The sequence below is a fragment of the Pongo abelii genome, chromosome 6, assembly GCF_028885655.2.
Source record: "Pongo abelii isolate AG06213 chromosome 6, NHGRI_mPonAbe1-v2.0_pri, whole genome shotgun sequence".
Lineage (NCBI taxonomy): Eukaryota > Metazoa > Chordata > Mammalia > Primates > Hominidae > Pongo > Pongo abelii.
The window spans coordinates 22,718,978-22,745,033 of NC_071991.2; the positions used below are offsets into that span (position 1 = coordinate 22,718,978).

Below are 26,056 nucleotides of genomic sequence, written 5' to 3' on the forward strand. Positions count from 1 at the left end.
ATAATACACACTATATAACATGTGTTTATTCATTTGAACAAAAACATTAACAGACATCAGTAGTACATGGTGATTACAGAGGAAGAGAGATAAAAAAAGAAAAGGATTCGACAGACACAGTAAATTCATGACAGTGATGCTCAAGTACCACAGCAATGAGTTCCCTGCCCCGGTCACAGGGCTGATCACAGTGGAGCTGGGAGCCCAGTGTAGCTGTCTGACTTCCAGAGCCCATGCTCAGCCCAAACTTCACCGAGCCCTGAGGCACTCTGCCCCTGCCACCTGGGCACTCAGTGGGCCTGAGATTCTTCATGGCCTGGTCTTCTTGGCCTTGAGGGTGTGGCTGGCCTACTGGGATGCGACTCAGCGGCAGGACAGGTTGTAGCTGTAGGACAGAGCAGCAGCTGTGAGGCTCCAGAAGCCACACCTCAGGCCTCCCTCCCAGTCCCCGCCCAGGGCTCCCATTCAACAGGGCCTGCTGCTGACCAGAGAGCCATGGCCACAGGCTGTCTGAATCTGACCACGAGACAGAGTCTCCGCCCACCCTCTGTCAATCTACTAGGCTCTCACCTCTCAATTGGACTGTGTGGCTCCATGGGCTTGAAACCAAACCCATATTCCTGCTGAGTCTGAAGATGATAATTCCCTCTTGTCACGGAAGCAGCTGTATTTCTTGGAGGACTTTAATCTCCTGGAGCGAGAGGGAAAAACAGGAAGTGGACAGGGCCTGGGTGGAAGACAGTGAAGAGCCCTTAGGGAGGGAGAAAACTGGGGCAGATCTCTAGGGCTTTTCTCTTAGTGGGCCCCCTCTTCTCCAATCCCATGCAGCCCCACCCATTTCTCAGAGTTGGATATAAACAGAGAAACAGCCCCTCCCAAGGAATTGGTCCAGGATTCCTGTCCCCTACCCACACCCTCCATTGCAATGGGTCTCGTCCTCTGTGTATCAAACCCTCCCAATAAATCCAGGATGCAGAGGATGGAGCCGGAGAGTGTTCTACCCAGGGTAAGTGGGTGGGATGGTCTCTGACTTCCACATCCCCGCCCTCCCCCAAAGTGAGGGCCCCAGCTGCTCCCCATTTTTCCTTTCTGGGTGTTGATCACATTTCCCTGGAAGACAGCCAGCCAAAGACCCTCAGAAAGGCCCCTGGCCCATGACTTGCCCCCATACCCACACCCTCCCACGCTGCACTACTGCCAGGCCAGCAGGGGTGAGAAATGTGCATAGAACAGCACTGGGACCTGCATCAAGCTCTGGGCTCTAGATGAGGAGGTGTGGGAACTGTGGCTCAGGGACCTTCTTCCCCAACACTCTCTGACAACAGACAGATAAATGCAGGCCCAGTATACAAAGAAAATGCTCGGCCACTTAGGAGCTGCCTGACTTGGGAGGGACACAATTTCCCTCTCCTTCCGTGGGCACAACCTAAGGGAGAGGCTGAGTCCAGCTCCTGCGGCTCCTGCAGCTTTGCAGTCAGGCAGCTCTGCAGCTTCGCCACTCAGGAAACAGGGACTGGCAGCTGCTCTGAAGCTTCCACCACTCAGAGGTAAGATGGGCCTGACGCCCCAGCTCGGGGGGCATGGGGAGGACTGTGGGGCTCACACAGGAGGGGGTTTGCTGTGATCGAAGGGCTGGGTCCAGGGCTCTCTCCTCCCAAGCCTGAGGATCCTGGTCCCCGACCTGCCTGCCCCAGCCTCACTCCCACCCACACAGTCCTTCATGGCAGTGCCCAGCTTCACCAGGTTAATGAGGAACCCCCTCCCCCCACCAGCCCAGAGAAGGCACATCACCCTGGCCATTGGGGTGGTAGTGGCGGTGAGGTCCCATTGTCAGGTGCCCACCCAAGACCTGTCCCCTGAAATCTCACCAACCGCTTCTGCCTGGACACCCGTTCCCAAGGTCTCCCACCTGGAACAGCCCAGGACCCTCAGCTGCCTCCCCCAGCCCTCCCCTCCTCTCCCGCATCTCCCCAGCTGGCCCCCAAGGCCACTAGACACCCCCAGTTACTTCTATGCTGGGATTTTAACAAGTCATGAGGGCATGGGGTCCCCTGTCTCACTGTTCTCCAAATCTACACTGAGCCCAGCTCGCCCAGGCGGTTTCTCTGGTCTCTCTAATGGAGGCATTTCAGGACCTGTGGCCACAGGAGGGCAGGGCTGGGGGAGGAAGACCCCCTGCTCTCTTGATGTGGAGGCCTCCAGCTGGGGGGGATGAAGCCTGCCCTTCGACTCCCTGGAGCCCCTCCCACCGCAGATCCACTCACCTGCTGCCCCACAGCCTCATCTGTGCTGTCTGGGGATTCATCTCCTGCATGGCCAATTTGGAGGTCTCCACCTGCCAGGGTAAGGAACAAGGTCAGGGAGACTATTCTCTCCTCCCTCAGTTATACCTAAGCCCCCTTGACCTCAGGTCCTGGATAACCAGCCTGAGTGAGCTGTTGCAATGCTCCCACCAACTCCACTCTGCCCTGATTCTAGATTCACTCCCAGCTCCAACACTCACTGCTCGTGTCACCTTGGGCAGGCAGCCAGAACTCCCTGAGACTGTTTTTTCATCAAGGAAGTGTGATGGGAACCACGCCTTCCTCACAGGGCCTCCTGATGACTCAGTTTCATGTGGCTCTTAGCAGTGCTCTCACCATCATCCTTCGTGGGAAGAGCAAGGTACAAGCACCCATAAATTCCCTTCCTCCCTGAACCCCATCAGGACCCTGTGAGGCCTGCTCAAGAGGCTCATCATTTGTTCATCTGCCAGATGAGGAAACAGAGGCCCACAGAGGGCAGTGATGTGCCCAGGGCCTCACAAGAGAGGCTGGATCCTCCCACACCTGGAGGCCCTGTCCCAGCTGCCTTCACCCCACACCCCAGCACCACCACTGCTCACGGTCCCATCCTCTGGTGTCTATGGGTGTCCACATTGTCATCCAGGCTCAGCTATGGTGGGAGGGGGACAAGGTGTCTTGGGAAGCCTGGTTGAGCAGCACCTGCTTGTCCCAGCCCCACTGGAATCTCTGCTCAACAGGCTTTATGCCAGACCAAAGGCCTCACTTACCCCGTGATCCACCAAGGAAGTCCCCTGCACAGAACCCTCTCTTCCTCCACTCAGGGAATGGTCACCCAAGATGCCATCTCTGACAGTACAGGTACTGGGTGGTGACATGCCACTTCCTCATTTCCAGGGAAGGTTCTGAGATCTGGTCAGGAGGGATCCACAGGGAATGCAAGAGTCTCCAGATGCTTATAAGCCATCTGGAGCTTTTGGTAGTGCTCACTGGGAACTGGGGTGAGAATCCTGTGACTGACTAATTAGCAGTGTCTGCAAAGGACAGAGTGGGGAGCCACAGCAAACACACAGATGTCCACCCTGCATTTACCAATTGAGACCCACCAGGCCTGTGAGATTCTTCTGCTGTCCCCATCCTTGGTACAGACAGGGTGACCCTTCCTTTAGAGGTGCAGTGCAGTCAGAAGCAGTAGCAGTGGCCTGACTTCCTGGGCTAGTTTGGGGAAGGAAGGAAGCCCCATCTACCATGCACACCCCACAGCCTGGAGGTAGCTCCATGCCAGCACGATGGACCAGCATGGGAACCAGAGCCCTGCTCCTTCTGCAGCTCATCATGCCTGCTCAGCAGCCCAGCTGCCATCACTGCATTCCATTACCAGGGTCACCTGCCCCCAAACCCCCCACCTGCCCATGGGCAAACACACATCTTTCTGTTGATCCAGTCTAGACAGTGCTGGAGTTGTTCAAGTAAACGTTCAGTGAGAAAGTTACACACACAACACACACACACAGGTGTACACACCCCCACAACTGGCCCAGTACCCCTTCCAGCCTAATCTTTTTCTCTATCCCCCTCCAAAACACTTGACTCCCAGCTCCCATTTCTACTTTTTCTTGATGTGCAAATCCTACTCAGTGTACTGTCTTTTCTGAAAATACTTTTAAATTTTCTGTAGCTTTTTCTGTGGAGAGGGAAAAGAAAGAAAGATTTGAGAAATAATAATGTGAAAGAAGAAATTATTTGAGAATAATAAGCAGATGTGTACATTCAATTCCCTTTTGAGAACCAAAAGGATCAAAATGCCTGGATGAGAATTTCTACGCTGGTCCTCTAAACTCTAAGGGCTCCGTGGGTCTGGGGAAGGAGCTCTGTGGAGGCTAAAGCAACTCCATCTTGGATGTGAATCCACCATGTTGACTTTGGATTAACCCCAGTTCTGGGAATGCCTGTAAGATTTCTACTTGATCTATTGTTTCATGTGTAAGGTACACACTTACTGTAAATCTTCTCCTTAGGTCAAAGCAACCTAGATGTCATCATACAAACTACAGGCTAAGATGTGCACCTCATTCTCTTTCTGGAAGGCTGACCTTAATTGTCCTGCACATTCCTTATAGACCATATTTACCCTTTTCCTATACTAAGTAAGCCCTGACTCTTCCGGGTAACAGCCTGGGGAGCTACCCGTCTTGCTACTGCTCAAGACCATGCTTCTGTCCACAAATTCCCCCCAATAAATTACCTTTTACTGACAAACTGGATTTGTCTGTTTCATTCTTTGGTTTCTTGACTCCTTCTGTGTTGGGGATCCCTTTGCAGATACAGCCCTTTCATAAAACAACGTATATTAGTCCACGCTCACACTGCTGTAAAGAAATACCTGGAACTGGGTTTAATTGGCTCACAGTTCCACAGGCTGTACAGGAAGCTAAGTGGCTTCTGCTCAGCTTCTGGAGAGGCCTCAGGGAGCTTAAAAACATGGTGGAAGGGGAAGAGGAAGCAGGCAGGCACATCTTACATGACTGGAGCAGGAACAAGAGAGAGAGGGGAGAGGTGCTACACACTTTTTTTTTTGTTTTTGAGATGGAGTCTCGCTCTGTCACCCAGGCTGGAGTGCAATGGTGTGATCTCGGCTCACTGCAACCTTTGCCTCCTGGGTTCAAGCAATTCTCCTGCTTCAGCCTCCCAAGTAGCTGGGACTAGAGGCACGTGCCACCATGCCAGCTAATTTTTGTATTTTTAGTAAAGATGGGGATTCATCATGTTAGCCAAGATCGTCTTGATCTCCTGACTTCGTGATCCACCTGCCTTGACCTCCCAAAGCGCTGGTATTACAGGCATGAGCCACTGTGCCCAGCCTACACACTTTTAAACAACTAGAACTTGTGAGAGCTTTCACTATCACAAGAACAGCACAGGAGGGATGGTGCTAAACCGTTCATGAGGGACCACACGTATGATCACATCACCTCCCACCAGGCCTCACCTCCAACACTGCAGATTACAATTAGAGTTGAGATTCAGGTGGGGACACAGATCCAAACTATACAGAGGCCTGTGGATATGTCTGGATTTTGATGATCACAGCTGTTGGCAAAACTTGGGTCTTACTTAACCTGACCATGCCCAGGAATGTTATGGTACCCCCTGGTCCCTGGACTTTCTGGGCATGACTGGCCCATCCTCTGGATTGTAAATGCTTTAGGAGTTTCTAGGTAGGTTTCTGCAAAAGACTTCAATCTGTAGAGATTAGGAGAATATTATCCATATAGTGTTCCCAGAGAACGCCGGGCACATCACTCCAAAATATCTCACATCACTCTAAACCATGTCGGATAGTTGGGCTGTGTAAGTTTCTCTGGGAGCAACGAGAAGGTACATTGTTGGTCCTCTCAGCTGAAGGCAAAAGGTCCTGGGACTTTGGAAGGGTATGCTGCAGAAAGCATTTGCCACACTCAGTATGCCATGGACCTGAGCAAGTATTTAGTTTTTCCAGGATTTGAGCCATTTGGGGGACAGGAGCATGCATGCCCAGAGTCACCTTATTTGGTTCTCAATAATCAATGATCAACTGTCATAATATCCCAACAATCACCTGTCATACTCCAGGTGCCATCAGGCTTTGGCACCAACCACACAAAGCTGTTTTATGGGCTCTGTGCAGACATGCAATCCCCATCCTCTCCAAGTCCTGAAGAGAAGCTGTGATCTCAGGACAAGCATGGTGGCTCATACCTGTAATCCCAGCATTTTGGGAGGCTGAGACAGGTGGATCACTTGAGGTCAGGAGGTCGAGACCAGCCTGGTCAATATGGTGAAACCCCATCTCTACTAAAAATACAAAAATTAGCTGGCATCATGATGCGTGCCTGTAATCCCAGCTACTCGGGAGTCTGAGGCAAGAGAATCTCTTGAATATGAGAAGTGGAGGTTGCAGTGAGCCAAGATCGTGCCACTACACTCCAGCCTGGGTGACAGAGCAAGACTCTGTCAAAAAAAAAAAAAAAGAAAGAAAAGCAAAAAAAAAAGCTGTGATCTTCTGTGCCCTCCTGGGAGGCGACATGGTTTGATGCACAGCAGTCCTCTTGTGCGGGATAATGTCACCTAGCTTCCATGTGGCTTCCCTTCAGAGCATGGCTGTTGCCACTCTCACCTAGAGACAGAACTTGTCTAAGGTTGCCTCAAGGACAGTTCCCAGGAGAGTGTTTGGCCCCAACATGTCCTGGGGGATTGGGAAGATGTAGACCCCTCAGAGCCAAAACTCGTTGTTTGCTCTGAAGGGACCAGTGACTCATTCTAGCCACATGGCTACAATTCAATAGCTCTGGGCTTCAGAGCTTCTTTCTTTGGAATTCCAACTGCTGCATTTCAGGACAGTTTGGCTCAACATTGAGGGGCTCAACACTGAGGAGAACACTGGCCTTCCTGTCGTGGTAGGGGCTGTGGTGCTTGCTCCACTCCTGGGAAAGGGAAGAAGCAGCGGGACCAGCCTGCTCCTTACACTGGAACCCACACTCCATTAACAGCCCCCAAAATTCCACTCCTGGCCTGCATGGGTCCCAGTATCTGCCAGGCCTGCTATTGACACCAAAACAGCCATTGCTGTGGCCCTCAGCCCTGCCTCTCAAGGCCTTGCCTGGCCCAGCTACTGCCTCAGACCACCTAGAGCCCCAGTGAGCTTCAGGTGAGTGTGGGGCAGGTGGGGCAGCCTCTTTCCTTTTTTTTTTTTCTTGAGACAGAGTCTTGCTCTGTCGCCCAGGTTGGAGTGCAGTGGCGCGATCTCCGCTCACTGCCAGCTCCGCCTCCAGGGTTCACCCCATTCTCCTGCCTCAGCCTCCTGAGTAGCTGGGACTAGAGGCACCCACCACCATGCCCGGCTAATTTTTTGTATTTTTAGTAGAGACGGGGTTTCACTGTGTTAGCCAGGATGGTCTGGATCTCCTGACTTCGTGATCCACCTGTCTCGGCCTCCCAAAGTGCTGGGATTACAGGCTTGAGCCACCGTGCCCAGCCTTTCTCTTTCCTTTCTTGACTCTGCCTGCCACAGGAAATGGAACCCAGAGCCCCTGCCGCCACTACCATTCAAAGCCACCCTCAGAACAGGCCTGAGGCTGCAGGCTCCCCTGGCACCTCTCCACAGAGGCTTTCTTCCATTTAACCTCCACAAGGGCAACTAACTTGTGGGCAGCAGTGGGCAGGCCTTTCTCTAGGTGCAATTCCTCCTCCTCTAACTCGGGGACCTTGCTCTCGGCCCCCAACAGAGCCTCTGTTCCAGGAGGACAGGCCATGGTAGAGGCCAGCCTACCCCCTCTCTACCTGCCGAGCTCTGGGCTCCTTGGGAATTTCAAACCCCCTCATCAGCCTCCTCTAGCCTGCTGGAGCTTTCACAGCATCCTGGCACTCACAGGGCAGCCTGCAGGCATCAGGCAGTGGGTGACAGAGCCTCACATAGGCACTTGCAGGCATCCTGGGATCTCCCCAGTAGGGTCCTGTTTTCCCAAGCCCATTCTTTTATTTATTTATTCATTTTCTTTTTGAGACAGAGTCTCACTCTGTCACCCAGGCTGCAGTGTAGTGGCCTCAACTCACTGTCACCTCCTCCTTCTGAGTTCAAGCAATTCTCCTGCCACAGCCTCCTCCCATAGCTGGGATTACAGGCACCCATGATCAAGCCCAGATAATTTTTGTATTTTTAGTACACATGGGGTTTCACCACGTGGGCCAGGCTGGTCTCGAACTCCTGACTTCGTGGTCCATCCACCTCAGCCTCCCAAAGTGCTCAGATTACAAGCATGAGCCACCACACCCGGTCTCCCAGACCATTCTTTGGAGTAATGCTGACTATACCAGGTCTTCCCTCAGGCTGAACCAGTGGCTGGAGTTGCCCCAAAAGTGACAGCAAGGGAGTTCCCACAACAGACTGCCCCAAATCATCCTGAAATGGAGCAGTTGGAATTCCAAAGAAAGAAGCCCTGAAGCCCAGAGTGGTCTATCCAAAGCATGCATTAGAGGAACTGACACACAGAGGGAGCTGTGGTGGATCCTTGCAAGGGACAAAACAGAGATGTTCTGCCCCAGTATATCTGCAATGAGTGGGTCTGGTTATGGAGTTTATATGAAGGTTTAAGGAATTTGGCTTAGGGCCAGGGCTAGTTTCTTTCAATGCTGTGGACAACATCCTAAACATTTTTATCAGTGCCTGGGAATCTTCAAGACCCCAGCTTGGGTTTAAGCCTGCAGAAAAAAAACCTGCAGCTGGCTGTATCACAGAGTGGTCAAGATACTCTGTAATTCTTAGTCAGAGAAAAAAATAGGGAGAAAGTGAGGTAATAGACATTACTCTTTGAAGTAAGCTTTTCTTTTTTTTTTTTTAAGATGGAGTCCCACTCTGTCACCCAGGCTGGAGTGCACTGGTGTGATCTCAGCTCACTGCAACCTCCACCTCCCAGGTTCAAGCAGTTCTTCTGCCTCAGCTTCCCAAGTAGCTGGGATTACAGGCGCCCACCACCACACCCAGCTAATTTTTGTATTTTTAGTAGAGATGGAGTTTCATCATGTTGTCCAGGCTGATTTGGAACTCCTGACCTCAAGTGATCCACTCGCCTTGGCTTCCCAAAGTGCTGGGATTACAGGTGTAAGCCACCATGCCTGGCCTGAAGTAAGAATTCATATTGGGAAGTAGAAGTCAGTCGTTCTTCAAGATTGTTTCATGTATTTGGTTTCCTGTGCTTATCTATATCGGTTTTGGTGTGGGGACAGTTGTCAATTTCTACAAAAAACACAGCTGGGAATTTGAAGAGATTATATTGAATCTCTCGTTCACTTGTGGGATATTGTTATCTTGGAAACATTAAGTATTTTTGTCCTTGAAAATTAGATATCCTTCAATTATTTTAGATCTTGATTTCTTTCAGCATTAAAAAAAAATAAGTGTAGACCAGGCATGGTGGCTCCCATCTGTAATCCCAACACTTTAGTAGGCAGAAGCAGGCAGATTGCTTGAGCCCAGTTGGAGACAAGCCTGGGCAAAATGGAGAAACCCCATCTCTACAAGAAATAAAGAAATTTGTCAGTCATGGTGGCACACACCTGTAGTCCCAGCTACTGACAAGGCTGAGACAGGTGGATCAATTGAGCCCAGGAGGTCGAGGCTGCAGTGAGCTATGATCACACCACTGCACTCCAGCCTGGGTGAGAGGCAAGACCTTGTCTCAAAAAAAAAAATTAAGTATAAAATCTTTGCACTTCTGTTATTTTTTATAGATATTTTTGAAGCTAGTATAAATCAAATTTATGCATTTTATTTTCATTGTCAGTTGCTTTAAGTATAATTTTTTTATGTGTATCTTGTATCTTGTGACACTGATCAACTTATTAATTCTAGTAGTATTTTAGTGAAACTCTTACACATTTTTATATAAAGGATTATGTCATGTGCGATTAAGACTGTTCTAGAAGTTGACACGGGGAAGGAGGGTGCGCAGTCAGGACCCCAGCAGGGCCTGTGGGGCGGTCACACTGAAGGAAGGGGCCCAGGTCATGGAACCTTCAAGTAACCTCACTTTGTTGGTGACAGACCCACCAGAACTTAGAACTCTGGTAATCAGAAATCCTTATTCTAGACACAGCCCTGTATCAAGCTAATTTCATGGGAGATGCTCAAGATAAAGATGTTCTATTGCTATATCCTGAGTTCCTGAAGCTCTCGTCTGTGGAAGGTTGGAAGTGAGGGCATCTTCCAATGATGCAGACGTTGGCTCAGCTCTCATCCACAAATCCTCAGGTCACTTGGCAGGGGGCACCCAGAGGCAACACAGGGCAGACCCATCCAGTCCAGACCTCACCTGTGATCACATCTTGGCCACCCCACATCCCTGCCCACCATCATTTGTCTGGGGAGCAAGAGATTAGGGTTCCCTCCCTGGACAGAAGCAGGTTGTCAGGTGTTGGGAGACTGATAGGTCTGCCAAGATCATATCCCAGGTCACGGCTGGCAGGATAAGAAGTTGAGTGTTGGAGAACAAGTTTGTCTACTCAGATGTTAATCCCAAGACCTCACATTGTAATCTGGTTTTCTCTCTGGCTGGAAGTCTATGCAGATGCTCTTGTGTGCCTGATATAGGGAACAGATTTCTAACTGGGCTTTCCCCCTGCAGAGATAGCCAGGCAGGTCACTGACACCTCTTGGCCCAGCCGCTTGGCACTGTCCTTGCAGAACTTCATGCAAATCAGTAGAAATGAGTGATAGGTTCAACCACTCCACCTTCTTGGACAAAGGGCAGGAGCACCACCCTACCAACTACGGCCAGCGCTGGTCTGGGGTGATAGTAGAAACAGAGGGGTCACCTCAGACAGGAATCCAAAATGTTCAGGGCAGGCCCAGGATCTGGACTCAAATATGGAGACTCCATTGTCCCTGTTTCAGGGCTTTCACACGTACGTGCCCCGCAGTCACTTGGACTTCCATTTGTCACCAAAAGAAACTTGGTTTGGTGCTAAGTTCTTGCTCACATAGTTGTAGAAAGAGGAGAGAAAATAGTTTTGTATTGTTTGCACTAGGCCATGAATATCTTTCCATGTTGCTACTATTTATATATATATATTTTTGAGACAGAGTCTCACTCTGTCACACAGGCTGGAGTGCAGTGGCCCGATCTCATCTCACTGCAACCTCTGCCTCCCGGGTTTCAGTGATTTTACTGCCTCAGCCTCCTAGGTAGCTGAGATTCTAGGCATGTGCCAACACATCCGGCTAATTTTTGTATTTTTAGTAGAGATGGGGTTTCACCATGTTAGCCAGGCTGGTCTTGAACTCCTGACCTCAGGTGATCCACCAGCCTCAGCCTCCCAAAGTGCTGGGATTACAAGCATGAGCCACAATGCCTAGCCTATGTATATTGTTTTAAACACCCACCCCAGGTATTTCCTGTAGCATGCAACTCCACTGCCCTGCCAGACCTTTAAGATTTAAAAGCTCACACCCCTACTAGGGATATTTTTACACAAAAAGGGGGGCTCAAAGGGGAGAGAGGATGGTTAGGTTGCTCTATGAATTAGTTATCCCACATAACTCATTCCTATAGCCCCAATCAGGACTGGAGCTACAACCTCACATGTCTTCATAATATTCCATAAAGGAGGCCATTTCCCTCAGCAGTTCAACTTTGCAGTTCAGGTGGAGCCTGGACATGATCATCTTCTATTTCTATTTCAGCCATTCCTCAGGAAACATCCTATGTGTGCCCTAATAATCTGTAACAATCTGCTAGAGCTTCCATACACAGCACTGCAGCCTGAGGGACATTGACAGCAGAAACTTAGTTTCCCACAATTCTTGAGGCTAGAAATCCAACAAGTTGTTAGCTAGGATGGTTTCTCTAAGAACTTTGTCCTTGGCTTGTAGATGGCTGATTTCTATCTCTGTGTCCTTACTACCTCTTCTAATAAGGACTCTAGTCATATTGGATTTGGATCCATTCCAATGAACTCAAAACTTATAACCTCTTTGGAGGCCATATGTCAAAATACAGTCAATTCTGAGGCATTCAGTGTTAGAACATGAGCTTTGGGGAGGAGACACCACTCAGTCCATTGGATATATTATTCTCTTGTAGATGACAAACTCCTGGGAGACTGCTCGGTGAAAGGATATGCATATGTAAGATTCGAATATCTATAGCCAGATCACTTTACAAAAGGGTTTTGGAAGGTACACTGCCACCAGAAATTTCTGAATATAGATGCTTCCCTGAATCCAGAGTCTCCTGGATGTTAACTTTCTTTTAATTTTTTGGCAATCTGGTATCCATGTGGTGAACAATATCATGTTGATTTGTGCTGATTTCCAGTTTCCTGACTGAAATTTTTGAGTCATCTTTCAATTGCTTAATACAGACGTGTTTTCCCTGAGTCATCTGCTCAGATTCTTGGCCCTTTAAATGGGCTTTCTCCCATCCTGGACTCTCCCAGCCTTTGCCCCCTTGTCATGTCTGGAATTGTAGCTGTTTGGTAAGATTACTTTTAATGTTAAAAAATTGTGTTGCTTAAAGACAAAAAGGTATTCCTAGGCTGTCCTGCCCTGTGCACTGTCTCTAAAATAGAAAATGAGGCTTCTTGAGGACCATTCCATCCATGTGAGTTGCAGATAGAGCCTCCAGTAGCTTGAAGGAAATTACTTGCAGCCGTCACTGTTTATGGTTCTCAGTTCTCGCCCGTGCGCTGTTGAACAGACATTTGACATTGCAAAGCCTGTGTTTTCCCAACTTTACAAGAAGGACATTTTTTGAGGACTCACTGGGATAATTCTCTTCATAAAGGATATTGATAAAGATGAGTGCTGTTGCTTCACAGATGGCAAAGTATCATGAAGGTGCCTTGAAGGTGTTAATGGCTTAATTATTCTCCACCTCCACAAAAAACTTTGTTGTCATTACTTGTTTGTTTTTCAGATGGAGTTTTACTCTTGTCACCTAAGCTGGAGTTCAATGGCATGATCTTGGCTCACTGCAACCTCTGCCTCCTGAGTTGAAGTGATTCTCCTGCTTCAGCCTCCTAAGTAGCTGGGATTACAGGCACCTGCCACCACGCCTGGCTAATTTTCTATATTATTAGTAGAGATGGGGTTTCACCTTGTTGGCCAGGCTGATCTTGATCTCTTGACTTCAGGTGATCCACTCACCTCAGCCTCCCAAGGTGCTGGGATTACAGGTGTGAGCCACCATGCCTGGCCCATATAAAACTTTAGAAGCCTAGAACCTTCTTCACCAGGGACATCTGTGTCCTCCACATGCATAAGTCTCTGAAGAATAGGAGCTTCTTGGGGCCAGGCACAGTGGCTCACACATGTAATCCCAGCACTTTGGGAGGCCGAGGCGGGTGGATCATGAAGTCAGGAGATTGAGACCATCCTGGCTAACATGGTGAAACCCCATCTCTACTAAAAATACAAAAAATGAGCCAGGCTTGGTGGCAGACACCTGTAGTCCCAGCTACTTGGGAGGCTGAGGCAGGAGAATGGTGTGAACCCGGGAGGCAGAGCTTGCGGTGAGCCAAGATCGTGCCACTGCACTCCAGCCTGGGCGACACATTGAGACCCCGTCTTGAAGAAAAAAAAAAAAAAAAGAATAGAAGCTTCCTGGAATAAGCTCCAGCCCCTAATCTGCCAGTGATTCACAGTACTGTCATTGACCATATGTCTCGTCTTGTTCCCCTCCATATGAAAATAAGTCTACCCTAAACCTTGAGGGGGGAATTATGCAGATACTCCCAGTCAGGTACAAAGGAGAAGCTGAATGAGCCTCCGGTACTACTCAACTTGGTACTCCAAGTTGAGCCATCTTCTTTACCACCTTCCTGGGCTCTTACCAGGACTTCACCATTACTCCACAGTTCCTGGGCCAGCTATTTAGTAGGTAGTCTGTCTCCTCCAAGACATAATTGTGACTCTGCAAGCCTCTAGGTGTGTACTAAGGATATCACTGCAGCTCTCTAAGCCTGTCTATGCCTTTGAAAAATGGGAAGATGAACCTCATAGAGTTATTGTAGGGACTAAATTCCATAAGACACAGCAAGCAGTTGCCGAGTGCCTGGCTCTGTACTAAGGCTGCTTAGGATGCTCTGGTTGCTTATATTTTTTTCTGTCTTTTTGCCCAAGAAGTTCTCTGCCTCATTGGCCTGTGTCCCTCTACATTTCGAACAGCACCTAGAAAGCAAAAACATTTTTGCATTGGTAAACCACACTTGAGATTCCTTCTAGCTGGATTTTGTCCTTGACACAGAATGAACAGACTTCCCGGGGAGCTGAAAGAGGAGTCCCTACCCAACTCAGATATCTGAGGAGGTTCTTGTTGAGGCTTGTTTATTCAATACATCTATTTTCAGCACAATGTGTAAAGTCAGTTTTCTAGATGCTTGATATCATTCAGTGAACAAAGATGACAGTCTCTGGACCTCTGTATGTTTACTGCTAATTATGGAGCTTCTGTTACACAGCTAGCACTGCCCTGTGTGTGTTCATTTATGTCAAAACAACTCATAATGTATGAAGCCTCCTATTGCTTAAACAAATTGGCTCAATAAACTTGATTATTTCCATTACAAAAATAACAAACATCAAACAAAAAGTGGCTTAAATGGAGTTTTCCAATTAAAAGAAAAACAATGGAATGTAAGTTAAAACACTCACTGTAGAAACACTAACATTTAAAGTTATTTTCTGAGCACGATTAAATTTCATAAAAGTCATTCTTATAATCCCAGAGGACATCATATAAAGAATACTTCAGGAACCTTGGAATGAGAAAATTTTATACTAGGTCCAGCATAAGAAACATGCAAGAAAAAAACCCAGAGGATTTCCATGGAGATTCTGAGCCAAGGGGCCATAAGATTTTAGACAAATGAGTTTAACACAAAGCAGAGAAAATAGATTTGCTTTCAGAATCTTAGAGGTTTTGATCTGCCTAGTAAATTATCAACACTTTTTAAAATTATCTGTATTGATCTAATGTTTGTCTTTTCTTCTCAAAATAGGTACACACTCACACACATAGTTACATTCACCACAAATCTCCTACACCTGAAGTTTATCTATAAAGTAATATATTTGTATATGTAAAGCCAGGTAAATCAAAACTAAAAATCTATGTTTTGCAGACTAGAGTGAGCACATTCAGAAAAATGTAGAATAAAAATTTTAAAATAGTCTTTCAGAATTCAGAAATATGTGACTATATTTTGTTATAGTCCTATGTAATCTTTATTATAACCATCATAATGATCCCATAGTTACAAAAAGAAGGAAAAAATAAAAATTTTACCTCTGGTAACAATATTCCACTGGGAAAAAGGATTACAAAAGATATAGTATATATCTTTCTATATAGTATACATCTATAGTATATAGTATATTGTGACCATCAGTTACCTACAACATGGAGTAAGGTGGGATACATTAATGTTGGTGGTAAGATGCATTTCATTAAATAGAAAACAGTCTTAACACATTAAAAACAGTTTTATTCCATGAAAATAAATGAAGTTCAAACATTATCTCTAAAAGCATTTTAAACTCCACTGCATTTCATTATTTTAATGTGTAACTGGTAAAACAATTTACTTCTATGGTTCAAAATGCTTATCTTCTCCTACAATGCAGAATAATATTACTCTAAACACCTACCTCATGGATCACTTACAACACTGTTATAAAGGGCCTCTCCACTTAGATTTTCTTCATGCATCTTACATTCAAGTGTTTTTAGTGTTACATGGAAAAATGTGTTAATGGTGCCCAACTAATAGAGAAAGATGTCTCAGAGCTCTGATGCAGAAACCATTAACCATGTGCTTTCACATAAGCACTAGGAATGAAGATATAATATCGAGAAATTTTTGAATTTAATTTACATAAATATTTACTTTTCAAAATGACTATAATAATTTCAATTCCAAAAAGTATAATTTGAATGTAATTATAATTGTCTAAAAAAGAGAAAATTAATCTCCTTCTCCATTTAAACTTATGTACAAGTAAGCAACCTATTTTAAATTATTCTCTATAATCAACAATTGATTAATGTCTCAAACTGTTACTTCTTTGGTGTTTTCTACTGTCAATCTATGATGTTTACTTAGCCTTGGTTTCTAATGTATTTTTCACATTTCCTAAATCTGTATAAAATATTCTAGTAGAAACTCTCCAGTGTTTTCTAAGGTGTATGTATGGAACAAAAATTTTTCCACATTAATTACATCCATAAGGTTTTTCCTCAATATCAAGTTTGAGGAACTCCAGGAGTTTCCCTTCAGTATAAATTTTCCAGTGTACAATAAAATCTGTGGTGTAAGGTATTGTGACTTTCTTTATATTTGTAATGTTTTTCTTCACTAATATAATCTTGTGCATGTTAAGGGTTACATTTTGTGAAACATCCTTCAACAGTCATTACATTAATATCACTTTTATTTAGCATGAAATCACTGATGTAAGTTGTGAAGTCAGCATTCATTAACGATTTTGCCACATTTTTTAACTTGGTAGGGTTTCTCTCTGGAATGAATTCACTTACAGTAAAAGTTGAGCACAAATTAAAACTTTTGCTACATTCCTTACAACTGTAGGGGCTCTCTATCATGTGAATTATCTTATATTCAGGAAGGATTGAGCATTGATCAAAGACTTACCACATTCTTCACATTTCTAGGGTTTCTCTCCAGTGTGAATTCTCTTATGTTTAGTAAGGTTGGAGAACCAGTTAAAGGCTTTGCCACATTTTTGTCATTGGTAGGGTTATTCTCCAGTATGAATTATCTTGTGTCCAATAATATATGAGCTCTGGTTAAAGGTTTTCCACACATTCTTCACACTTGTAGCATTTTTTTTTTTTTTGAGATGGAGTCTCGCTCTGTCACCCAGGCTGGAGTGCAGTGGCACGATCTTGGCTCACTGCAAGCTCTGCCTCCCAGGTTCATGCCATTCTCCTGCCTCAGCCTCCTGAGTAGCTGGGACTACAGGCACCTGTGACCACACCTGGCTAATTTTTTGTATTTTTAGTAGAGACAGGGTCTCACTGTGTTAGCTAGGATGGTCTCGATCTCCTGACCTCATGATCCACCCGCCTCAGCTTCCCAAAGTGCTCGGATTACAGGTGTGAGCCACCACACCTGGCCTCATATTTGTAGCATTTCTTTCCAGTATGAATTATCTTATGTTTAGTAAGGATTGACCCACGCATAAAAGCTTTTCCACATTCTTCACAATTGTAGGGTTTCTCTCCAGTATGAATTCTCTTATGTTGAGAAAAGTATGAGAACCAGTTAAAAGTTTTGCCATATTCTTCATATGTGTAGGGTTTCCTTCCGGTATGAGTTCTCTTGTGTCCAGCGAGATGAGATCCCTGGTTCAAGGCTTTGCCACATTCTTCACATTTGTAAGGTTTCTCTCCAGCATGAATTCTCTTATGTTGAGAAAAGTATGAGAACCAGTTCAAAGTTTTGCCACATTCTTCATATGTGCAGGGTTTCTTTCCAGTATGAGTTCTCTTGTGTCCAGTGAGATGTGAGCCCAGGTTGAAGGCCTTGTCACATTCTTCACATTTTTAAGGTTGCTCTCCACTATGAATTCTCTTATGTCCAATAAAAGTGTGAGCACTGGTTAAAGGCTTTTCCATATTCCTCACATTTGTAGGGTTTCTCTACAGCACGAATTCTCTTATTTTGAATAAGAGAATAACTGATTTGAGAACTGGTTAAAGGCTTTGCCACATTCCTTACATTTCTATGTTTCTCTCCTGTGCAAATTCTCTTATGTTGAGTAAGGATTGAACACCAGTTAAAAGCTTTGCCACATTCAACACACTGAAAGATTTTGCTAAGGGTAGTTGATAAATATTGGTTAAGTCCATTATAACTTTTTTTCTGTCCCTTCCCTCACCCACAAGTTTCCAGTCTTTTCTTCAGTTTAAATTTTCAGTGCCATAGCTGTCATATCTTCTCAGTATCACTTTTGGGAATAAATGTTTTATGCTCTGCTTAGGCAAATGTCTGGAGTAAAATGAGAGGACATAGCTAAAACAAATAAAAATAAATCATACCACTTATTAGACTCAGGTGAATATACTTTACAAACACAAAATATAAAATTATACCAAGCATAATAAAATGGCATAATGCCACACACCCAAATTCCTTAATAGACATGCAAACTTAACAAAAATATATCGACCAAAATGCCTTTGTAAGAGCTCTAAAAACCAGTTAAGAAGTTGTAGTGCCACAGATAGAACGATGCCAAGAGCCACATAGAAGACAAAGGAGCATTTGTTACATTTACCCACCACAGCCATACCTCCTCCCCAGTACAAAATAATGCCTTTAAGTGTAAACTCTCAACTCTTGGCTTCTCTCTCAAAAGTGAAAAAAAAGAAATAGTGGCACATGTGTTCATACTTCTGGCTTTGAGGTGTCTTTCCAAAGACTGCTTTCTGTCTACCGTGACACAGAATGCTGAAAGAAATGGTGCTATACTTTGAACAACAGGTTAATGTCTGTAAGACAAAAGGTATTTACAGCAGAGAGACTGTAGGACCACAGAAAAACAGCAGGTGTACCAACTAATTACAGGCTCTTCAGCAGAAACATTGGCGAACCCACATAACTCAATAAAGGGAACACAAATCTAGGGAAGAGACATCTTAGGAACAGGTTTGAGAAATTCTCAGTATCTAGCCTGGTAAATTGGTGTCAGACACTGCAGGGAAAAAGCCACTTTGTACAGAGTGTGATGGGTGGCTTTTTATTTTTAATGTACATATCTCAACCAAATGTTAAAATATATACCAAGTATCAGCCTAACATGGCCCAATCAAAGAAACAAGTATGCAGAAATCAACCCTAAGCAAATGAAGATATATAAATTATCTGGAAAAAATCAAAATAACCATCTCAGTTATGCTCAATGTGTAACATGGGAACACAGGCAACTAAGTGTAATCAGAAAAATAAGAATATCAACAAAATGACAAAAAGAAACAAGTGTTAGAGCAGAGGTATATAAAAAATGACTGAGAAATTATCCAATGTAAGAAAAAATATTAAAAACTGAAGCTCAACAAACTCCAACTCAGACAAAAGACCCATAACAAGACACAATATAGGGAAAGTTTTGAAAGTCACAGAAGATAATCTTGAATGCAGAAAGACAAAAGAGATGCATCACCTATATCCATGCTCCTGCAAGATTACCAGTGAAGTTTTGAACATAAAACCCTGCAGATAGATAAGAGGAGAGTTGGGTTATATAGTCCAAGTGCTGAAGGAAAAAAAACTTAGCAAAACTGTCCTACAACATTTTTTAAAATAAAGATTTTCCAAGATAACTAAATGCTCAGAAAGTGCATCACCATACGACTGTCCTACAAAAAAATGCAAAAAGAAGTCTTTCCCATTGAAAATTTAAAATGATAGAAAACAAATGAAATCATATAAAATACACAACTCTCTGGGAAACACATGCACATACACAAAACTAAAACTTTGTAGTATTAAAATTAGGCAGAAAACAATAGTGCTTTAAAATTTGAAAGACATCATGAAAATTAAAACACCCATTCATATGTGATACACTTAGTGACATTATAAGTTGAGGGCAGATGTAATGAGCAAGAATTTTTGTATGCAACTGAGTGCAAGTTGTTACTAGTTTAAAATATGCAGTTGTAACTTTAAGAGATTTTATGTAATTTACATGGTAACCATAAAGAAAATGCAGATACATAACAGAAAATAAAAAAGCAAAGCATGTCACTACAAATATCAACAAGACACAAAGTAATACAAAGTAAATAGGGACAAAATAGGTGCAAGATTAAAATAAAACAATAAAATAGTAATTGCAAGTTATTTCCTTTCAGAAAAGTATTAAAATATTCATGGACTAAACTTCCCAATCAAAAGGCAAATATTAAATAAAGGGTTTTTTTAATTTAAAAAACAAAATCCACCTCTGTCATGTCTCCAAGAGACTCACTTCAGATCTAATGATGAAAATAGACTGAAAGTGACAGGATGGAAAAAGACATTCCATGCAAGTGTTAACCAAATGAGAGTTGGAGAGCTAATTATATTAAGTCAAAAGCTGTCATATTTTATAAAATACAGTTTAAGTCAAAACTCACAAGAGACAAAGAAGGACATTATATTATAATAAAATGGTTCTTTCACTGGGAACCTATTTATATCTGCTATCAGGGTTCCCAAATATTTAAAGCAAGCATTGACAGAAATGAATATGACAATGGGAGAGTACTTCAATACTTTCAGTAATGAATAATAAAGCATGACAGAGCATTAATAAAGGAACAAAGGACTTGAAAGCAGTGTAAAGCAATTAGACCTAAAAGACATATACAGAACATGCCACACAACAGCAGAATCCACAAACTTTTCTATAGCTCATAAGAAAATTCTCCTGGATACAACACCTGTTATCTCACAAAATAAGTCTTAATCCATTTTTAAACTGGAATCTTACACATTATTATTTTTGGCCAAATTGTATGAAACTAAAAATCACTAACAACAAGAAAACAAAAAAAACCCACAAAATATGAAAATTAAACAATACGTTCTTAAGCATGCTCTTGTTCAAAGGCTGGAAGACTTCATACTGTGAAGATGGCCATACTGACCAAAGTGATCTATCTACACATTCAATACAATCCCTTTCAAATTCCAAATTTAACTTTTCCACAAATTAAAAAACAACCCTCAAATCATATGGAATATTAAGAAACCACAAAGAGTCTGGCTATTTATAAAACAAAAACAATATTGGAGGCATCATGCTTAATGATTTCAAAATACAAAACAAAGGTAGGGTAATCAAAGCACTTCGGCACTGGCATAAAAGTAAAACCCTACACCAACGAAACAGAATACAGCACACAAAAAAACTGTTACATGTATGGTCAAATGAGTTATTAACACCATGTATTGTGGCATTATTCACAAAAGCCAATAGGTGAAATCAACCCAAACTTCCCTCACCAAATGAATGGATAAATATAATTTGGAATATAAAAATAATGGAATATAACTCAGCTTAAAAAAAAACAAGAAGTCTGACATCTACCATAAACATAAATCTTAATGATATTATGTAAAATTTAATGAGCCAGCTGAAAAAAGACAAATACTGTATGAATCCACTTATATGGGATATCTGCAGTAGTTACACTATTAAAAAGAGAAAATAGAATAATGTTTGGAAAGGGCCAGGCAATGGGAAATAGGATTCACGTGGATTGTGTATTAGTTTCACAAGATAAAAACATTCTAGGCTGGGTACGGTGGCTCATGCCTGTAGTCCCAGCACTTTGGGAGGTCAAGGAAAGCAGATCACATGAGATTGGGAGTTGAAGACCAGCCTGACCAACATGGTAAAATCCTATCTCTACTAAAAATACAAAAATTAGCCAGGCATGGTGGCACATGCCTGTAATCCCAGCTACTCAGGAGGCTGAGCCAGGAGAATTATCTGAAAAAAAAAATCAAAATAACCATCTCAATTATGCTCAATATGTAACATGGAAACACAGACAACTAAGTGTAATCAGGAAAATAAAAACCTGGGAGATTGCAGTGAGCCGAGATTGCACCACCGCACTCCAGCCTGGGCAACAGAATGAGACTCTGTCACAATGAAATAATATAAACATAGAAAACATTCTACAGATATGTTGCTAACAGTGTCAACATATGTAACATAAACTAAACTACATAATTTGAAGTAGTTAAGATTGTACATTTTGGGTTGTATTTTAGACAAGTAAAAATAAATAAACATGCAATAGAGTTACGAGTCTTTTCAACACTTACCTCCAAATCACAAAATGTTTCTCTCACACCAAGATAATACATATTCACCAATAAACAGGTGTGGAAATTAAGACAATTGCCATGACTACTCACTGACACAAGAGAAAATAACCAACTATCACCACCAACCAAAATAACAATTATATACAAATTATTTTTAAAATATGGGTAATATTTATACAGGCCAACACAAAGATAATTATAGTGGCAACAGATGTATGGCTGATCTATACTTGACTTCTGCTGTACACTGGCTTAAAGTGTATGAAGTTCAATATTACACAGAATTATAATATATAAACCAAAACGAAAACACAATTAAGTAAAATGAGTTAGGATAGGTTTAGCCTATCCTAAACCATGAGATATCGACATATAAAACTACAAAACAAAAATTTAAAAACACATTAACCTGGCCGGGCATGGTGGCTCATGCCTGTAATACCAGCACTTTGGGAGGCCGAGACAGGCAGATCACCTGATGTCAGGAAGTTCGAGGCCAGCCTGACCAACATGGTGAAACCCTGTCTCTACTAAAAAATACAAAAATTAGCTGGGCATGGTGGCCGGCACCTTAATCCCAGCAACTTGGGAGGCAGATGCAGGAGAAATATTTGAACCCGGGAGGCGGAGGTTGCAGTGAGCCGAGATCAAGCCACTCAAGCCTGGGGGACAAGAGCGAGACTTCTCTCAAATACAAACAAACAAACAAACAAAAAACCTCTAACCTAAAAAGTCTTGAATAAACATAGTTAACTACTGAATCCTTCTAGATACCTACAATGTTCAGCTATGACTGGGCATCCATAAAGAGCAAATACTTGATTTTATTAAAACTCAACTTTTAGGTTCAAGGGTTACGTGTGCAGATTTGTTACACGGGTGTATTGCGTGATGTTGAGGTTTAGGGTAGGACTGATCCCATCACCCAAGCAGTGAGCAAAGTACCCAACAGGTAGTTTTTCAACCCTTGGCCCACTCCCTCCCCCAACCCAGTGGTTTCCAGTGTTTGCTCTTCCCATCTTTATGTGGCATGATCACAGCTTACTGATGCCTTGACCTTCCCGGTTCAAGCGATCCTCCTGCCTCAACCTCCTGAGTAGCCAGGACTACAGGCATGCACTACCACACACAGCTAATTTTTGTATTTTTAGTAGAGACAGGGTTTTGATACATTGTCCAGGTTTGCCTCGAACTCCTAGGTTCCAACAATCCTTTGCCTCAGCCTCCCAAAGTTCTGGGATTACAGGCGTGAGCCCCTGCACCTGGGAGAAATTTTTGAATCTGAGGACTGTGAACTACCTCTAAGTTATTAGGCCCACGCAGGCACAGGAATTAGGCAGCAGTTATGTCTCATTTCCCCCTTGAGCTATGTAATCATTTTGTGAAGCTGCTTGCTCTGTGGTATCTGGACTGACTGATGCAACAAGTAGCTAGAAATTAACCTAAAATTCCACATGCTGGACAACAAAACCCACACCCTATAGTTCAACGATGTATATTCAATCACTATCAGTGTTATTTCTTGTGCAGTTTATGAGCATCATTCCTCAAGGTGTCACCCAACAGCTGTGAATCATGGGCCACCCTTTTGTGTACCAGTACATAAGTAAACCAGTGTGAATTCCAGATAACATTGTATCAGCCCACTTCCTATTATTCTTTTGTCTTTATAAACGTTGTAACAAAGGCTGAACGTGGTTCCTACTTGAGGTTATTTGAGTCTGAGTCTCTCAAGCAGCTGTCCTCACCTTGGCCTCAAGCAAATTCTTTAAAATTCTATTTTGTGGCTGAATGTGGTTGGCTCACTCCTGTAATCTCAACACTTTGGGAGGTGTAGGTGTGCAGATCGCCTGAGGCCAGGAGTTCAAGACAAACCTGGCCAACATGATGGAACCCCGTCTCTACTAAAAATACAAAAATTATCTGGGCATGGTGGCAGGTGCCTGTAATCCCAGCTACTCAGGAGGCTGAGGCAGGAGAATCACTTGAACCTGGGAGGCAGAGGTTACAGTGAGCTGAGATCATGCCACTGCACTCCAGCCTGGGCAACAAGAGTGAAACTCTCTCTCAAAACAAAATTATATTTCGTGCCTTAGCTTTTTTTGTTAGGTCAATATTTCTGGTGTGGTGAGCAAGACTGCAGGATTCAGAGACTGTCTTCCCATCCCCCAACCAACCAACACTCCCAGACTTGGTGCCTGGCCGACCAGAACCTCTTGTGTTCCTCTGGCTCCAAGTACACTGTTGAGTGTAAGGGGTGAGTCCTCCTGAATTTAGACCTCCTTATTGGTTGGTGAGGCCTAGACTTCAGTTGAGCTGTTCTTTTCAACCCTCCCTTTCTAGAAAATACATTTCTATCTCCAACCATGGGCAGGATATTCGGGTTTCAGAATTTAAAAAAAGAAAAAAGAAAGAAAGAAAAACTTCTTTATCTGCCTCATGATAGGAGGTCTGGGGTACGATGCTGGCAGTCCAACACTGCTGGTTTCACTTTTTTTTTTTTTTTTGAGATGGAGTCTCACTCTGTCACCCAGACTGGAGTCTGGGTGACTCCACACAACCTCTGCCTCCCAGTTCAAGTGATTCTCCTGCCTCAGCCTCCCGAGTAGCTGGGATTACAGGCATGTGCCACCATGCCTGGCTTATTTTTCTATTATTAGTAGAGACGGAGTTTCACCATGTTGGCCAGGCTGTGGAGTGCAACCTCTGCACTGCACACATCCAAACAACAAAGCATAATATTCTGCCCATTAAGTCAATATCTGTTCTGAATCTTGGGCAGATTGCTTGAGGCCAGCTGTTTGAGACCATTTTTGAGGCATGAGCCACTGCACCTGGTTGTTTCCTCCTGTGCCATTGCACTCTAGCCTGGGTAACAATAGCGAAACTCTGTCCAAAAAAAAAAAGAAATGGCCTAAGTGACTATTCCTCTACCCTTCCCCCAGATATACATTGTGTATTTGGTGAAAGTCTGATTAAAGGCCGGGCGTGGTGGATCATGCCTGTAATCCCACCACTTTGGAAGCCTGAGGCAGATGGGTCACCTGAGGTCAAGAGTTCAAGATCAGCCTGGCCAAGATGTGAAACCCCATCTCTACTAAAAGTACAAAAATTAGCTGGGTGTGATGGCGGTCACCTGTAATCCCAGCTACTCAGGAGGCTATTATTGTTATTGCTGTTATTATTGATATTGTTATTATTATTACCTTGCCAGGTTTTGAGTTTTTATGTTTTGTATTTTTAGTAGAGACAGGGTCTTGCTATGTTGCTCAGGCTGGTTTTGAACTCCTGGACTCAAGCGATGCTCCTGCCTCAGCCTCTCAAAGTGCTGGGATTACAGGCGTGAGCCCCCAGGCCTAGCCACTGGAGAATTTATTAAAAATACAAATTGCTGAACAGCCATGGTGGATCACACCTGTAATCCCAGCACTTCGGGAGGCTGAGGTGGGCGGATCGCTTGAGGTAGGGAGTTCACGACCAGCCTGACCAACACTGTGAAACCCCATCTCTACTAAAAATACAAAATTAGCCAGGCGTGGTGGCGCATGCTTGTAATCCCAGCTACTTGGTAGGCTGAGGCAGGAGAATCTCTTGAACTCGGGAGTCGGAGGTTGCAGTGAGCTGAGATTGCACCACTGCACTCCAGCCTGGCCAACAAGAGTGAAACTCCATCTCAAAAATAAAAAAATAATAATTATAAAATAAATACAAATTGCTGGGGACCACCCCCAGAATCTCTGATTCAGCCATGCGGAGTGGGGCCTCACATCACATTTCTCAGGAATTCTGAGGTGATGCTGGTGCCGCTAGTTGGGGGACTAGCTTCAAGAAACACTGCTTTTTTCTTTTTTTTTTTTTTTAGATGAAGTCTTGCTCTGTCACACAGGCTGGAGTGCAATGGCGCAATCTCTGCTCACTGTAATCTCCATCTCCTGGGTTCAAGTGATCCTCCCTCCTCAGCCTCCCTAAGTGCTAGGATTACAGGCCTGAGCCACCATGCCTGGCCCATGTCCTGAGGTCTCGCCTGCTGTCTGCCAATGGCAAAATAAACAGCATGATGGTGCTAATGCTCAAAGTGGCCCTGGGCAAGGTGGAGAGTGGAGGCCAGGAAAGGGGTGGGGCTCCAGGGGTCGTACTTTCAGACGGCGCTCATTGGCTGTGTGGATGTCCTCATCATTGGAGTTGAGTTTGAAGGTGCCCTGGGCCCACTCCTCAGCCACCTGTATCAGGTAGAAGCAATGCCAGGGGTCAGGTGAGCAGGCATCAGCAGCCAAGAGAGCCCCTGCCCTGGTCCCACCCTATCCCTGATGACTGCCTGTCCCTGTCCAGGAGCTGAGTCTTGGAAGCGCACCCTGGGAGGGGGCATCTGGGGCCCAGCACATCTTTACCCA

The 26,056-nt window shown here is 44.2% G+C and overlaps 2 long non-coding RNA genes across 2 annotated transcripts; one reads left to right on the plus strand and one right to left on the minus strand.

Annotated features, from left to right (window-relative positions):
- On the minus strand, positions 1 to 26,056 carry LOC129060624 (uncharacterized). The gene is made up of 5 exons (XR_008527456.2): positions 25,802 to 26,056; positions 4,528 to 4,612; positions 2,265 to 2,335; positions 571 to 691; positions 1 to 385 (listed from the first exon to the last, which is right to left on the minus strand). It is a non-coding gene; the product is annotated as an uncharacterized LOC129060624 (long non-coding RNA).
- LOC134761676 (uncharacterized) lies at positions 689 to 4,605 on the plus strand. The gene is made up of 5 exons (XR_010140687.1): positions 689 to 2,343; positions 2,479 to 2,664; positions 3,023 to 3,143; positions 3,961 to 4,233; positions 4,301 to 4,605. It is a non-coding gene; the product is annotated as an uncharacterized LOC134761676 (long non-coding RNA).